Source organism: Dermacentor albipictus, chromosome 1 (genome assembly GCF_038994185.2).
Source record: "Dermacentor albipictus isolate Rhodes 1998 colony chromosome 1, USDA_Dalb.pri_finalv2, whole genome shotgun sequence".
Lineage (NCBI taxonomy): Eukaryota > Metazoa > Arthropoda > Arachnida > Ixodida > Ixodidae > Dermacentor > Dermacentor albipictus.
The window spans coordinates 492284147-492300907 of record NC_091821.1 but is presented as its reverse complement, the minus strand read 5'-3'; the positions used below and the strand labels follow the sequence as shown (position 1 = coordinate 492300907).

At 46.6% G+C, this 16761-nt stretch overlaps 1 long non-coding RNA gene across 1 annotated transcript in view; it reads right to left on the bottom strand.

The window, feature by feature from the left end:
* Positions 1–9563: 9563 nt before the first annotated feature.
* The window catches only part of LOC135912456 (uncharacterized), a 33610-nt gene continuing 26412 nt past the window's right edge, over positions 9564–16761 (bottom strand). Inside the window, exon 4 of the long non-coding RNA XR_010567678.1 lies at positions 9564–9613. This is a non-coding gene — a long non-coding RNA (uncharacterized lncRNA). The remainder of the gene's footprint in view (positions 9614–16761) is intronic.

Genomic DNA, 16761 nt, shown 5'->3' with positions numbered 1-16761 from the left:
ACTCCCAAGACAATTGAAAAGGCCGTGGTTGCTCAGTGGCTATGGTGTTCGGCTGCTGAGCACGAGGTCGGGGGAATAGAATCCCGGTCACGGCAGCTGCATTTCGATGGAGGCGAAATGCGAAAACACCCGTGTACTTAGATTTAAGTGCACGTCAAAGAACGCCAGATAAGAGCGACGACTTTTTGTCTGCAGTTGTGACCGGGGATGACTCATGGTGCCGCTACTACTAACCTGAAACACTACGGCAAAGCTTACAGTGGAAACATTTGAATTCATGGAAAACGAACGCCGTCATTTATGCCAGAGAAGCGTTGACTTCTTTTTAGATCGTTAGGGGCCACTATTGATCGAATTTTCTAAACCTGGAGAGACTCTAAATCGTTTCAGATATTGTGAAAGATCGGATCAGCTGCGTGTCGCAATTAAGAGCAAACGACGTGGAAAATTGAGCATTGGGGACATCTTGCTTCACGAAACTTCCCGGTCCCACGTCGCTGATGTGGTTAATACAAAACTGGCAAAGTTCAAGTGGGAAATGCTGCAACATCCCTCATGCAGCCCAGACCTGTTGCCTTGCGTCTTACACATTTGGTAAAATTTGAAGAAACTGCTCAAGGGAACCATATTCGTGTCGGAAGATGACGTGTAGTCATTTACAGATTTTGGAGGCAGCAACCCAAGGAGTTTTATGAGACGGGAATTACGCGACTCGTTAGTAGGACAAGTGTCTAAATACTCATGGTGACTACTTTTAAATAAAGTACCCCGTTTATCATATATTCGCATTAGCTCACTTTCATTTGACTCGCCCTCGCATATGTTGCAGAACTCCTGCTTTTTATATGTGCTCTCTGTTGCGACTATAATTTCGGAGCAATTACTCTCAATGCACAACCGGTGACAGCTGCTCCTGCGCAATACATTCTAACAAAGGAAAGCGTCATTGAGATTTTCCCCTGGTCGTTGCATATGTACAAAAATGTAAACAAGGTTGCTGAATGATATACGTATATATATATATTGATCCCTCGACTAATTTTATAAGGAGCAGGCCGTGCTGCAAAGTGAGCCCCCTCCCGAACGAAATTTCTGGCTACGCCACTGGTGACAACAGCAGCCAGACGACGGCAACGACGTTGCATAATTTATACGAATGACCTAATTGATGCGAACGAGTGGGATGGTGGAACGAGATGGGTAAGAAACGCAGATACTACATTTTCACGAACGGTAGGACGTGGTATCACTTAGAGGACGCAAAGAGGTGACTTGACTGTGATACTGAAGCGCAACCTGAAGCCCGTGTCCCTTTATAGCCATTCGGACGAGTGGCATGGTGCAGCCGCTAGCCTTGGCCGAGCCGTGATGATGCTGCCGTAGTGGAAGCGTTGTCGTACTCAGGCACGATGCGACCCAGGAAAGAGAACGCCTCGACGTCTGATAAAGCGGCTTGGTAACGATGAGAAAAGCCAGAAAAGTTCAGTATGAGCTTTGGTAGGAACGAGGGGGCCGAGCGTAGGTGTCCAGCGCTCGGAAATGAATGTTTGTGTGAAATTTGCTTTTCAATCGCTGTTTTGAACGGACGCGACCACCACCCGGTGTCCTGCTGCCGTGATGGCGATGTCTTTACGAGTGCCGCCTAGCTCGGGCGGAGATGACACGCGCGAATCAAAGGCGAGAGTTAGAGTACGAATCTGGAATGACGATGGAAGAACTGTCAGGGCTTAATAAACACGAGCATATAGTCATCGGCCGAAGTTGGTCAACTACTTTTTCCACTGGGTCAGCATAAGTTCTTTTCATAGCAATGTGATGCCTGGCATGCATGTGTGCATGTTAGGATATTGATGGGAGTCGTGTAATGCCTTCACATAAAGACCATGGCATTCATGCGAATTATTTTGACATAGCATAACCTGTCCTTAATGTCCGACATACACGTCATGACACGCATATCCGGAAAATGTTCAGTTACTGAAATTCATGGCATGTCATTCATGTCAGTTCTATTTGATAACGAGCTATATATTAGGATATCTATGACATGACATGCATCACATGACAAGAATTACATCATGCCATTCACAACATTTATGCCATGACATAAATGCATTGCATGCATGTGATGTTTTTGAGCTCATGACATGAGAAGCGCTTGTACGTCTTATAACTCATGTTATGACACGCATCATGTAATCAAATTCATGGTAAACACGGGGAAGGTGGGAGATGGAAATTCAAGACGATGAGCAAAGCGAGATCAAGGTAAAAGCAAGAGCAAACGTTTCGACAAGTGAAGTTGTCTTGTTCGAGGCGACATATGCTCTCGTCGGCACAGTATATGAAATCTATGCCACTCATGACATGCATGAACGAGGAGAAAGAACACAGTGGACCCGATTTTTATTAGTCATATCATAAGAAGCCAACGAACAAAAACACTAAGGACAGCACAGGGGAAATTCATCATCATCATCATCAACAGCCCAGTTACGCCTACTGCAGGGCAAAGGCCTCTCCCATACTTCTCCAACTACCCCGGTCACGTACTAATTGTGGCCATGTTGTCCCTGCAAACGTCTTAATGTCCGCCGCCCACCTAACTTTCTGCCGCCCCCTGCTACGCTTCCCTTTCCTTGGAATCCAGTCGGTAACCCTTAGTGACCATCGGTTATCTTCCCTCCTCATTACATGTCCGGCCCATGCCCATTTCTTTTTCTTGATTTCAACTAAAATGTCGTTTACCCGCGTTTGTTGCCTCACCCAATCTGCTCTTTTCTTATCCCTTAACGTTACACCCATCATTCTTCTTTCCATAGCTCGTTGCGTCGTCCTCAATTTCAGCAGAACCCTTTTCGTAAGCCTCCAGGTTTCCGCCGCATATGTGAGTACCGGTAACACACCGCTGTTATACACTTTCCTTTTGAGGGATAGTGGCAACCTGCTGTTCATGATTTGAGAATGCCTGCCAAACGCACCCAACCCAATCTTATTCTTCAGGTTATTTCAGTCTCATGATCCGGATCCGTGGTCACTACCTGCCCTAAGTAGATGTATTCCCTTGCCACTTCCAGTGCTTCGCTACCTATCGTAAACTGCTGTTCTCTTCCGAGACTGTTAAACAATACTTTAGTTTTCTGCAGATTAATTTTCAGACCCACCCTTCTGCTTTGCCTCTCCAGGTCGGTGAGCATGCATTGCAATTGGTCTCCTGAGTTACTAAGCAAGGCAATATCATCAGCGAATCGCAAGTTGCTAAGGTATTCTCCATCAACTTTTATGCCCAATTCTTCCCACTCCAGGCCTCTGAATACCTCCTGTAAACATGCTGTGAATAGCATTGGAGATATCGTATCTCCCTGTCAGACGGCTTTCTTTATAGGGATTTTGTTGCTTTCTTTCTGGAGGACTACGGTGGCTGTGGAGCCGCTATAGACATATTCCAGTATTTTTACATATGGCTCATCTACACCCTGATTCAGTAATGCCTCCATGACTGCTGAGGTTTCGACTGAATCAAACGCTTTCTCGTAATCGATGAAAGCTATATATAAAGGTTGGTTATATTCTGCACATTTCTCTATCACTTGATTGATAGTGTGCATATGGTCTATTGTTGAGTAGCCTTTACGGAATCCTGCCTGGTCATTTGGTTGACAGAAGTCTATGGTGTTCCTGATTCTATTTGCGATTACCTTAGTAAATACTTTGTAGGCAACGGACAGTAAGCTGATCGGTCTATAATTTTTCAAGTCTTTGGCGTCTTCTTTCTTATGGATTAGGATTATGTTAGCGTTCTTCCAAGATTCCGGTACGCTCGAGGTTATGAGGCATTGCGTATACAGGGTGGCCAGTTTCTCTAGAACAATCTGACCACCATCCTTCAACAAATCTGCTGTTACCTGATCCTCCCCAGCTGCCTTCCCCCTTTGCATAGCTCCTAAGGCTTTCTTTACTTCTTCTGGCGTTACCTGTGGGATTTCGAATTCCTCTAGGCTATTCTCTCTTCCACAATTGTCGTGGGTGCCACTGGTACTGTATAAATCTCTATAGAACTCCTCAGCCACTTGAACTATCTCATCCATATTAGTAACGATATTGCCGGCTTTGTCTCTTAACGCACACATCTGATTCTTGCCTTTTCCTAGTTTCTTCACTGTTTTTAGGCTTCCTCCGTATGTGAGAGGCTGTTCAATTCTATCCATATTATAGTTCCTGATGTCCGCTGTCTTACGCTTGTTGATTAACTTAGAAAGTTCTGCCAGTTCTATTCTAGCTGTAGGGTTAGAGGCTTTCATACATTGGCGTTTCTTGATCAGATCTTTCGTCTCCTGCGATAGCTTACTGGTTTCCTGTCTAACGGCGTTACCACCAACTTCTATTGCGCACTCTTTATTGATGCCCATGAGATTGTCGTTCATTGCTTCAACACTAAGGTCCTCTTCCTGAGTTAAAGCCGAATACCTGTTCTGTAGCTTGATCTGGAATTCTTCTATTTTCCCTCTTATCACTAACTCATTGATTGGCTTCTTGTGTACCAGTTTCTTCCGTTCCCTCCTCAAGTCTAGGCTAATTCGAGTTCTTACCTTCCTATGGTCACTGCAGCGTACCTTGCCGAGCACGTCTACATCTTGTATGATGCCAGGGTTCGCGCAGAGTATGAAGTCGATTTCATTTATAGTCTCACCATTCGGGCTCCTCCACGTCCACTTTCGACTAACCCGCTTGCGGAAAAAGGTATTTATTATCCGCATATTATTCTGTTGTGCAAACTCTACTAATAATTGTCCTCTGCTATTCCTATAGCCTATGCCATATTCCCCCACTGACTTGTCTCCAGCCTGCTTCTTGCCTACCCTGGCATTGAAGTCGTCCATCAGTATAGTTTATTATGTTTTGACTTTACCCATCGCCGATTCTACGTCTTCATAACAGCTTTCGACTTCCTGGTCATTATGACTGCATGTAGGGGCATAGACTTGTAACACCTTCATTTTCTACCTCTTATTAAGTTTCACAACAAGACCTGCCGCCCTCTCGTTAATGCTATAGAATTCCTGTATGTTACCAGCTATTTTATTATTAATCAGGAATCCGACTCCTAGTTCTCGTCTCTCCGCTAAGCCCCGGTAACACAGTACATGCCCGCTTTTTAGCACTGTATATGCTTCTTTTGTCCTCCTAACCTCACTGAGCCCTATTATATCCCATATACTACCCTCTAATTCCTCCAATAACACTGCTAGACTCGCCTCACTAGATAGCGTTCTAACGTTAAACGTTGCCAGGTTCAGATTCAGTTGCTTCGCGGCTGCTGGGGACTGAGGGCCGGGGTTTGATTGTTGTATTCATATAGGAGGGTGTGGCCAAGTACTGCACCAGGGTGACCAATCCTGCTCTTGTGAGAGAGTGCGTTACCGGTTCTGGTCACCGGGATCAGGCCGCACTCCAGGCCTGTTTGTGCAATTTTCTCAACACACGTTTTTTTTTGTATTTTCCGGTGGAGAATTGCGCGGCACCGGGATTTGAATCACGGTCCTCTTGCACTGGAGACGGATACTCTACCGTCCCCGCAGGAGTTATACTAAAATTAAATTATTGGGTTTTACGTGACAAAACCACTTTCTGATTATGCACGCCGTAGTGGAGGACTCCGAAAATTTCGACCACCTGGGGTTCTTTAACGTGCACCTAATTCTAAGTACATGGGTGTTTTCGAATTTCGCCCCCATCGAAATGCGGCCGCCGTGGCCGGGGTCCGATCCCGCGACCTCGTGCTCAGCAGTCTAACACCATAACCACTGAGCAACCAAGGCGGGTCCCGCAGGAGTTGTACGCCTCATTTAACCTACAGTGGTGCCCTATTTGATCAGTCAAGGTGGACCAATCTGAGCTCGGTTATACCGCATGGATGGCACTCGGCTAGAGAACCTGGTATTTATGACCTGCACATGTGTGGCCACACATAATTGAGGATATATATTTTTTTCTTTTTTTAGGAGGGTTTCCGTACAGTGATAAAATAAAGGAAAAGACATTAAAAAGAAAGAAAAAAAGAAAAAAAGGGGGAAAGAAGGAACATAACATCTGATTTACATGAGAAATTACATGAGAGTTAAACCTGGTAGTGGTAGCGAGCGCCAAACCTCTCGGTCTTGACGGCGGATGTGTTGTGGCCCGCGCTAACACTCGCGGGCTTAGTTCTAGTAGGGATATATATATATATATATATATATATATATATATATATACCCGACAAGTGGAAGGGAAAACGGCGCCGTAGTAGCTGAATTTCTAAGAGCATCGCAAGCGTAATGCGAAAACGTGGGTTCGTGCGCCACCTGCGGCCAGCTGTTTTTTCATTCACTTTTATTTCCATTATTATATAATTTTTCTACTTCAAGTAATAAGTGCATGTATTCTCCCCTCCGCTGTCCTCTGTGTCTCTGTTAGTTTACCTATTATGACTAATAAAAATTGGACCCTCGGTTTCCTTTGTTTTCATTCATTAGACGATGAAGTCTCGAATACGGCACCACGGATGTTTTCAGGTAGCATAAGTGGATTTATAAAGCAGTTGCCTTCGCCCAAAACGATCACCTACACGTGACGTCTGCAAAAAAAAAAAAAAGAGGAAGGTCAACATCCGCCTTCAAGGCTGCGAGGTGTGGCGCCGACTAACATTCGCAGGTTTAGTTCTAGCAGATCAACATAAATACTCCATAAAGTGGATGGGAAAACGGCGCCGTGGTAGCTGAATTGGTAAAGCATCGCACGCATAATGCGAAAATGTGGGTTCGTGTCCCACCTGCAGCCATTTCATTTCATCCACTTTGATTTTAATTATTATATAATTTCTTTAATTGAGTTAATAAGTACATGTAATCACCCCTATGCTGTCCTTAGTGTTTTTGTTTCTTGGCTTCTTATGCCATGTCATGCATGCATTTGATTTCTATCTTTATATATACTGCGTTCAAGAAGCGACGATGAGCATGCCATGTTATTCATACCATTTATAGCATGACATACATGTAACGGCAAATATGTCATGCTATTGATGTCATGATATGTCATTCACGTTGATTGTGCATGCAAGTCATGTTGCCTTATGCCTATTCTGATATATCTAGTTGAAGAAACGACCATGGCGTCATCATGACGTAGGAGGCTAGATTGATGCACTCAGAATGCCTTATGTGCGCCAAGAATGTTTCATAATAAATGATGGAATATGAACGCAAAGGCTTCCTAGATTTCCAATACCGCAACCATCATTTTCATGCTGCATGCAAGATCTCACAATACCTGCAGCAAATTAGGTGACTGCAACGAGGCGGGTTGCATTAGCCCAGAAGGTAAACTAGAGGCCTAGATGCAACGAGCTGTGCAAGGTCATGGAATACTTACGTCTCTGGAGCCGCAAGTGAAAAATGAAAACGTGAAACAATGTTAGAAGCATAGTGCATTGCTATTTCTCAACAACTGGACATTTCATTACAGCAATTCTACGCCAGTGGCTTAAGAAACATGCAGGTTTTATCACAAAGTTGAAATATCTTCTAACACACCATTCTTTTCATGTATGTCGGTGTTTGTCTCACACGCAATTTACTGAGCGCCGAATGTTGCAACAAGAGGGCACAAAACAGACCTTTCGGTAGCGACATGCCTGTCTAGTCGTCATTTTCATGAATATGGCTCTGAATATATATATATATATATATATATATATATATATATATATATATATATATATATATATAGTCATATAATGAGAAGCCAACAAACACTGACGCCAAGTACAACATAGGGGAAATTGCATGTGCTTAATAAATGAAATAAAGTAATGATAAATTAATGGAAATTAAAGTGGATGAAAAAACAACTTGCCGCAGGTGGGAACCGAACCCACAACCTTCGCATGTCGCGTGCGATGCTCTACCAATTGAGCTACCGCGGCGGCGTTTCCCCATCCACTTTCTTGGCTATTTATGTGTACTAGTAGAACAATGGGAGTGTTAGCCAGCGCCCCCACTCACAGACCAACTAGCCTGTGGCCTGTGAGTGGGGGCGCTGGCTAACACTCCCATTGTTCTACTAGTACACATAAATAGCCAAGAAAGTGGATGGGGAAACGCCGCCGCGGTAGCTCAATTGGTAGAGCATCGCACGCGACATGCGAAGGTTGTGGGTTCGGTTCCCACCTGCGGCAAGTTGTTTTTTCATCCACTTTAATTTCCATTAATTTATCATTACTTTATTTCATTTATTAAGCACATGCAATTTCCCCTATGTTGTACTTGGCGTCAGTGTTTGTTGGCTTCTCATTATATGACTAATAAATATCGGGTCCCTCGGTTAACCCCCTTTCTTCTCGTTTATATATATATATATATATATATATATATATATATATATATAGATATATGAGCACAGCATCTTTCATTGCACTTCAGTGCCACTTGCAAGGCCGTAGTAAAGCACATGATCACTGCGATTTCACGCATTTCTTCTTTATGTAGGCGATAGCCCAAAGGTGCAGTAATTTCACCTGGTCACAGAGGTTGAATGGTAAAGTCGATATATCAATAACTATTCACAACAGCAATGAGCTAATTGCGAAGCTTCAGGCCACGCATTTTGCCATTGCTAGTCTTCGCTATTTAAACTCACAATGTAGAGTGAGAGTTCTCCAGTGCATAGCAGAGCGTGGGTGTAGGTCAGTTGGTGATCCATGATTTTGAGATGTTATCGCAAGCAGCACACGTAGCTTGAAAAAAATAAAGGGACAACACAGAACGGTTCTTTGTGTCATGGTGCTGTCCCTTTCTTCAAGTCTCGTGTGTTGCTTGCGGTAACTTCTCAAAATAATTATCTCGTACACTACTATGTCGAGAAATTTCCCCTGCGAGAACTCCATAATAAAGACGATAGACCGGTGCTCCCATGCAGAGGTATGTATATGCGTGTTCTTGGGTTCATTGCGAGAATACGAAGACCGTAGATGTGGTAATGTTGGCGCCTGTCAGCATGTTTCTGTGCGTTGAAATTAAGAGGCTCTTTTTAAGTAAAAAATTCGGCAAAAGACGATGATAATAGGTAACCAACACGGCATCGAAAAAACCAGTCGGTGGCTTTGCGAGAGGTCTTCCTTGCATTTAATTCTCATATGGTTAAGCACGTGCGCGACAGCCACTATCTCACAAAATAAGTTCATCTAGTACGATACGTCGTACCATCCTCGCAACCCAAAGTTATTCTTTCTGCACACCAGCGAGCTAGGAAAATGGGCCAAGTGCAGTGTTCTTAATGCTCACTCTCTCAATATTCAACCTCCGCACGTAAGAAGTTTTAAACTCGCGTGTATTTGGCCTCCACTGCCAAATCCCTACCCTCTGTGGCACTTATTTTACTACTTCATTTTGAAGACTGTTGTGCAAAAGAAATCAATTATCCCGCATTTATTTATTGCGACTCAGTCAGCAAACTTGCCCACACCAACTATCATGCATTTGGGAGCACCATTGTCGAGCATGTGCACATGATGAGATTTGAGCTTTTCATTTTTGCGTACCTTTTGCTGAAAGCCCAGCTTGTACAGGAACCGCTATTAAAATACAAAAACAAGGAACGCGTCATGAATAGTCAAAGGCACACTGCAAACCTTTTCAGCTATTGACTTTGTCATTTTTATAGCTTTAACCGTGGACAGCTTGATGTGGCAATAGAGAGAAAGCAATGGATGCAAAGCCTACGAGCGACAGCCTTTGTAAATATTGTCCCACGCTCTCATGCACTTTTGTTTTATCTATGGAACAAAAGGCATTAAAATGTAGTCTGCAATAGAAGCTTTTTTTTATTTACGCGAACTTTTTAGTAAGGTCCAAGCAGAACGAGCACTTTCATGCACAATTAAAAAAGACCAATAAACACGTGCAGGTTGATACAATCGGGCAGCAAACTCAATGACAAATAACCAATAATACAAGCAAGCGAAGCGTCAACGTGGTTGAATACCATAGTCGCCCACTACGGCACCTCTCATAATAAGATCGTGGTTAGGCAGGTAAAAGCCGAGACTTTAATTATATTTATATATTGTCACGTAGCAGTGACGGTGAAGAAAGCAGCAAAAATGGCAATGAGAAAACTAGCGTTTTATTAGGTGAACGTGTGCCCTCAAAAACAGGCTACACTGAAAGAACGGCGACAGCGGCGAACACGGTGGGCGATTGTCGAATATGCGCTCAGTGGGTGAAGCACGTCAGCTTGTATACGTGATCGAACGTTCCAGAGTAACCGCTGTTGCCCACGTGTGTTCCAGAAAGTTCTACACCATTCGCATCGCGCGTACATGCAATCAGATTACACGAGGTTCGGCGACAACAGACAGCGGATAGAACCATCGATAACATTCCAGAAACTTCCGATACATGCAAGCGCATCCTGCGCTCGGCGATAACATTTGTTAGACGACGAAAAGCGCTCACACGTAAAAAAAAAAAGTTCACGTGTCAGCGCCCTGCTCTCAAAAAGCATCGTCCCGATGCTACAAACATAACAGGCGAGTGAAACACGAAAGGAAACTTACTAGACAAAAGTATAAAAAAACAAGAAAAACAAGAAAGTTCAAGGTAACACAGTCCAAAAAGAAAACCCAATGTTCAGCTATGCAAAGTCCCAAAGTTTATTAGCGCTGGTAGAACAGCTTGAGTCGCACAACATGGACTGCTTCAGGTCGTGAGTGGCGCCGCTGTGATAGCGAAATGCCCTCTGGTACGACCTCATAGTCAAGTGCGTCAGTGTGTCGGATGATCTCGCAGGTTCCAAATATCGGCGTAAAAGCTTCTCGCTAAGGCCTCGCCGATGTATAGGGGTCCAAACGTGGTCGGCGGGCTGTTACTCGACGTAAGAACATCGAAGGTTGTAGTGTCGGCTGTCGGTCCTGTGTTGGTTCTTGATCCGCAGGCCGGCAAGAAGTCGGGCTTCGGTGCGCTGGAGAAAGCTAGCGACGTCAAGATTCTCTTCTCGCGTCGAAACTCGGTAAGGCCTCTGGTGGAGTGGCCGAGTGCACTCTTCGGTTATTATGGGATGCTTTGCGACTCGTGTTCGTCGATTCCTTGATGATGTGGATAAGCAGTCTTTGTATCGTCATAGCAGACTTCTCAGCTGTAGCTGCTTGAATCATTGGGAGACCTGGGCCCGTATTATGAAACGTTCGCCATCCGCGAAACTATCGTCTTGGCCATGCCTCCGCCAACGGCGCGCCTTGATTGGCTGTTTTAACAAAACCGTAAAATAAGCCGTGCCATCTAGTAGTTCCGGCGTACGTCATTTTAACGTCGTGGTGTCGATGGGTGCTCTCGCCATAAATTGAATAAACGAACACATCCTTTTTCGTCGTTTAGCGTTCGGTTGGTGGTGGAGTGTAGTAAAGATAAGATAGGTGGTAGTTTATAGTAGTCTTCTTGATGGCGTCTTACGCACGTTTTTTTGCGGTGATATTTGTTGATTCATTTAAAATAAAACATTTCACACTTTTTTATTCAACTTATTTTACTTAAAGCGGCCGCAACCAATGGCAGTCACTGCGCAAAACCCGCACTGCCGCCACTACACTTGAAAACAACACACCCGAGCCGCTCTGCACTCGCACGGTGCGCTCTCTCATGCCATGTGAAGCGTTCGACAGCGCGTGTTGGTAGTGCACGCTGACGTCACGGGTAAGCGGTCGCTTGATTTATTGAACGTGAGTTTCGTGGCGGCGAAACTTTCGTGGAAGGCGAACGTTTCAAAATACGGCCGTTGGATTTATGTCGAAGTCTGGTTCGGGAACTATGGTCGTCGTGGTAGAGGCGGCAGAATTCGAGAGGACAAACGCAATCCTAGTTTCATCAATTGCCTGGATGTGCGCGATCGTCGTACCCTTGTTGATGTGCTTCAACTTCTGGCTGAAGTTTGTCAGCACCACTTTGGCTTTCCCTCTATGCAGTCCAGCGATCCCTCTCGCGACGCAAATTTCACAGTTGAGCGGTAGACGTTGGTTGCCCTCGATGACGCCTTCTAAGTCTGCGGGTGTTTTGATGCCGACGGAACTAACAATGCTGGAGCCAGGCTGGATGCTCACTTGATCTTCGAGCACCCACAGAAGGCGTGGTGATTACGACAGCTTTCCTGCAGTATCACTTGATCTTCTGACAGCATTATCGACTGAGTCTTCAGGTCGATGAGTGCGCCGTGTTGGTTCAGGAAGTCCATGCCAAGAATGACGGCTCGTGAACGCTGTTGGAGGATAGCAAAGGTGGCAGGGTAAGTCCGGTCATGAACGGTAATTCCTGGCATGCAGACTCCAGTTGGTGTTATGTGTCCTCGAGCGGTCCGAATTTTAGGGCCTTCCCGTGCAGCCTTAACTTTCTTCAACTGGGCGGCGATGGATTCACTCATGACGGAGTAATCAGCTCCTGTGTATACTAAGGCAGCGACTGCGTGGCCGTCGAGAAGCTCGTCGAGGTCGGTGGTTCTTTGCCTTGCGTTACAGTTAGGTCTTGGCGTCTGATCACGGCTGAATCACGGCCTGTGGCTTGGCACAGGCCGTGATGACCTGCTGCATCACAGGCCGCATCACAGGCCGTGATGACCTGCCAACGTGGCGTTGGCAGGTCATCTTTCGTCGGCGTATTATTCGCTTCAGACTACGTCGATATTGCGGCGTCTCGTTGATCTGTCGTCAAGATAGGATTTTCGGCATCTTTGTCAGCTGCGGAGAATCCTTCGACGAACAGGAACCGCACCTTCATCGGTTGCCGCTTTTACTTTTCCACATATGGGCTCGCAGAGCCGCCCCGAGCTGGGCCAGCGTATGTTCGACGTTACGGTGACAGGTAGCGGCCTGGTGAGGGCGAACGGGACGGTCGTCGAGGACTCCACTGAGTGGCGGCGAGGTAGTCGGCGATGTCACGGGGGCACTTCCCAAGCTCTGAACGCGGCGCATTTATGGCGAACCCTCTCAGTTCCATCTCCCGGTATGGGCACCGGCGGTAGACGTGACCCGCTTCTCCGCAGTGGTAACAGAGTGGTTGCTGGTCAGGAGCGCGCCAGACGTCTGTATTCCTTGGGTAGTTTCTCTGGACGACGGATGGGCGAGCTGGCGGCGAACGGCGGAATTTCGGCGTTGCAAGGCCCTGGTGTGGGCGCTGAAAAGGGCCTTCACGGTGGCCGACGGTAGCCTAGGTCATCCCTGCTGGCACGGTAAGCGGCGATTAGGGCTGCACTTCAGAAACGCCCAGTGACCGTCGTAGTTCATCCTTTACCATGTCAGGAACTGAGAAGGCGTGAGGTTGCGATGAAGGAAACATCTCGCGCAGTTCTTCGAGCCCAATGGTCCTAATAGTCTCTTGGAGGCCAGCGGAGCCCAGTGCTTGGATGGCGCGCTGCGGCGTGAGCACTGCGCGGTTATATTGCCTAGCGCGCATTTCCAGAGTTTCCTCAATCACTGTTGCCTCTGTGAAGAACTCAGCTACGGTCTTCGGTGGGTTGCGGATCAGTCCGGCGAAAAGTTCTTGCTTTACGCCTCGCATCAAGAAGTGCACTTTTTTTCACTTCCGATATTTACGCGTCGACGTGCCGGAAAAGACGGGTAACCTCTTCTGTGAAGATGGCGATGGTCTCATTGTGTAGTTGCCCTCGGTTTTCCAGCAGAAATTCGGCCCTTTATTTTTAGGCAACGCCCGTGAAGTTCGGCTGAAAATTACTGCGGAACAGGGCTCACGTTGTAAAGGTGGACAGCCGGTTCTCGAACCAAGACCTCGCGGCACCTTCCAAGGAGAAGTACACATGGCGTAGCTTATCCTCAGAGGTACAACTGTTGACGGTCGAGGTCCCTTCAAAGGTTTGGAAGCCAGGTTTGCCGGATTCTCCAACGTAGCTCCATGGAAGGGGTTCTCTGGGTTGTTGAAGCATGATGGGTGACGCTGGGGCTGCCATCGTGGTTGAGATGGCTACGGTCTTCCTGGTCTTATCAGGCCGAAGTCCGTTCTCTGCGGGCAGTCCTTGCAGTCGGCGGCTAGCTCGCTGGTCTTGGGCGACGTTGGTGTTGACCGCGGGCTTCGGGCTTGGATCTGGACTTTGCGAGGGCATGCGGTACGTGAAAGTACCGAGCACCTGCACCAGATGTCACGTAGCAGCGCCATCTGGTGGAGAAAGCAGCAAAACTGGGAATGACGAAACTAGCGTTTCATTGGGCGAACTTGTGCCCTCAAAAACAAGCTACACTCAAAAAACGGCGACAGCTACGAGCATAGTCCGCTATCGTGGAAAATATGATCAGCAGGCCAAGCGCGTCAGCTTTTATGCATGAGCCATCGAACGTTCCAGAGTAATCGCTGGTGCCCGCATGTTTTCCAGAAAGTACTACATCATTCGAGTCGCGCATACATCCAATCAGGTTACACAAGGTTTGGCGACAACAGACAGCGGATAGAACCATCGATAGCATTCCAGAACCTTCCGATACATGTAGGCGCGTCCTGCATTAAGCGATAACATTCGTCAGATGGTGAACAGCACTCATCCGTAAAAAATAAGTTCACGTGTCAATATCGTAAGTTTTACATCAAACAAAAATTTTAAATTGGACGCTACTTTTAAACAGGCAGAAATATGTGACGCACAGTATGGCTCACAGTGCGCCTAGAAAGCTGGCTAGTTCTTTTTCAAAGTTTGACAGCTTCCGACGAGTATTTCCACTCAATCTGTTCGAGCGAAATGACAGAACTTGAGTATGCGCTTGAGGTCTGACAATGTGCGAGGTAAAGTTACAGCTGCGTTGGTGATCGGTTATTCTTTTAAGTCAAAGTGGAACAAATTATGTAGATATTAGACCTAGTTTTCGGCAGAGTAATCTGCGTATAAAGTTTATTGGGCTAGTTTGCACATTAGCTACAATTACTGAAGGTTTTGTTCGAAAACATAATTACACTACAAAGACGAAATACACAACGCAACCTTAAATTTAATTTTATTCTTGTAGCTTTGGCCTTTTCATTGTGCAAAGCGTGAAACTGTCAGCAACGCTACGTTGATTTACCATCGGCGCTGTACTACGGAAACAGAAAGCACTGGTAAACTCTACAGAAACACCGCAGCACACGTGCACGAGCTCTCGCTCCGGTAGACACCCCTTCATTCCCAGAGAACGTTGTGCGCCTGTGTAGGAAATGAGCTGGACGCGTAGCCTGGTTTCTTTACAAACCCCGCATTTGTCCCACCACAGAGGCTGCTGGCGTCAATGGGACGCCGCTGGGAGCCGGAAGAACCCGGTTTTCTGCAGAACTATGCGTACTAGCAGGAGCGAAAAAAAGGTTCAAGCCTTGCGGATTTGGAGGAAGAAGTGGGAAAAATTGGAGAGACAGCTAGTTACCTATACGTGGACGAATGCGAAAGCATTGCGGCCACATCAGCAGAAGCTCAGCGATGTCCGGTGGAGCCACTGGCAGAATCACGTGACTCGAGTGGCCATTTCAGTAGAAGCGCCGCTACTTGACCAACGGTGATCGTCAGAAGGTGCGCACTACGCAAGGTGATGGGTTCGACTCCCACCAAAGATCATGGGTTTAAGTGCCTTAATTGCATCTGTGTTAATTATATGACCTAATTAACTTTGATATAATTAACAGTACATATCGTGGGTTCGAGTTGCCTAATTAACTCTACCTTAATTAACTGTACCATTGTGGGAGGCGGCCCGAAGAGGTAGCCGCCGTGGCAACGGTTTATTTAGGCCGGCCCGCCATGGTGCCGCGCTATCTCGGGAGCGGCAGCTAATGCAGACGCTCCGGTCGAGCGCGCCAGCCTGTTCTTTTCTCGCGCTACTTGTACCTGAGCTAGATTATCTTCGCGTGCTCTATATGGGATAGTCGCGCCCCAACACATTATTTCGCCTAAAGTAACACCAAAGGTCGTGGGTTCGACTCCCACCAAAGGTAGCGGGTCCAAATGCCCTAATCAAGTATATGCTAATCAACTGTCATAAATAACTTCACCCTAGGTAACACGAAAAGTCAACAGTTCGTGTCCTTGGACCATAGCGTGGTAACGCGAACGACGGATATTACGCCTTATACGCTATATAATATTTTTGTGTTGATAGCAGCCTTTAGCACCGTAGGAAGAAAAGTCCTTGTGTGGGCACCTCTGGTAGGTTTCCTGGCCAAGCACATTCTTGATGTGTGTCATGGAGCGGCATTATTTGATTCGGCGAAGCACCGATCAACGGGCGCTAAAAGGTCGTAGGAAGAGGAACCGGCGCGCAAGACGGGTGTTGCCAGCCACTCGGGCAAGCAGCCGAGCGAAGTCAAAGGCAGGTTTAGAGATTACTGTCTTTTTGTCGTCGGCGCGACCGTGTCGCCCCGGCGGCTTTTGATAGGAACCCCTGTGTATTCTCTGCCTCAGGCGTGCATTGAGATGCTTGCTAAGAAAGCGGGGGTGCGAATACTCCGAAATATGTGGTGTCGCTGTGCAATACTGTGCCGACGAATTGCTGACAGTGTAGGTGTGCCGACAGCGCCGTATGGCCGGCTGCCGTCGTTTCTCCTGTGTTTGTGAGCGAACAATAGAGGCCAGTCACGGACTCAAGAGTGTGCGTGTGTGGCGCAATACGAGTGCGCGACTTCTAAAAGCAGGGATGAATCACCTGTTCCCTCGCCGCTAATTAACAGGGGCGTGGCCAACACCTTGGGAGGAGGCGGGATATAATTG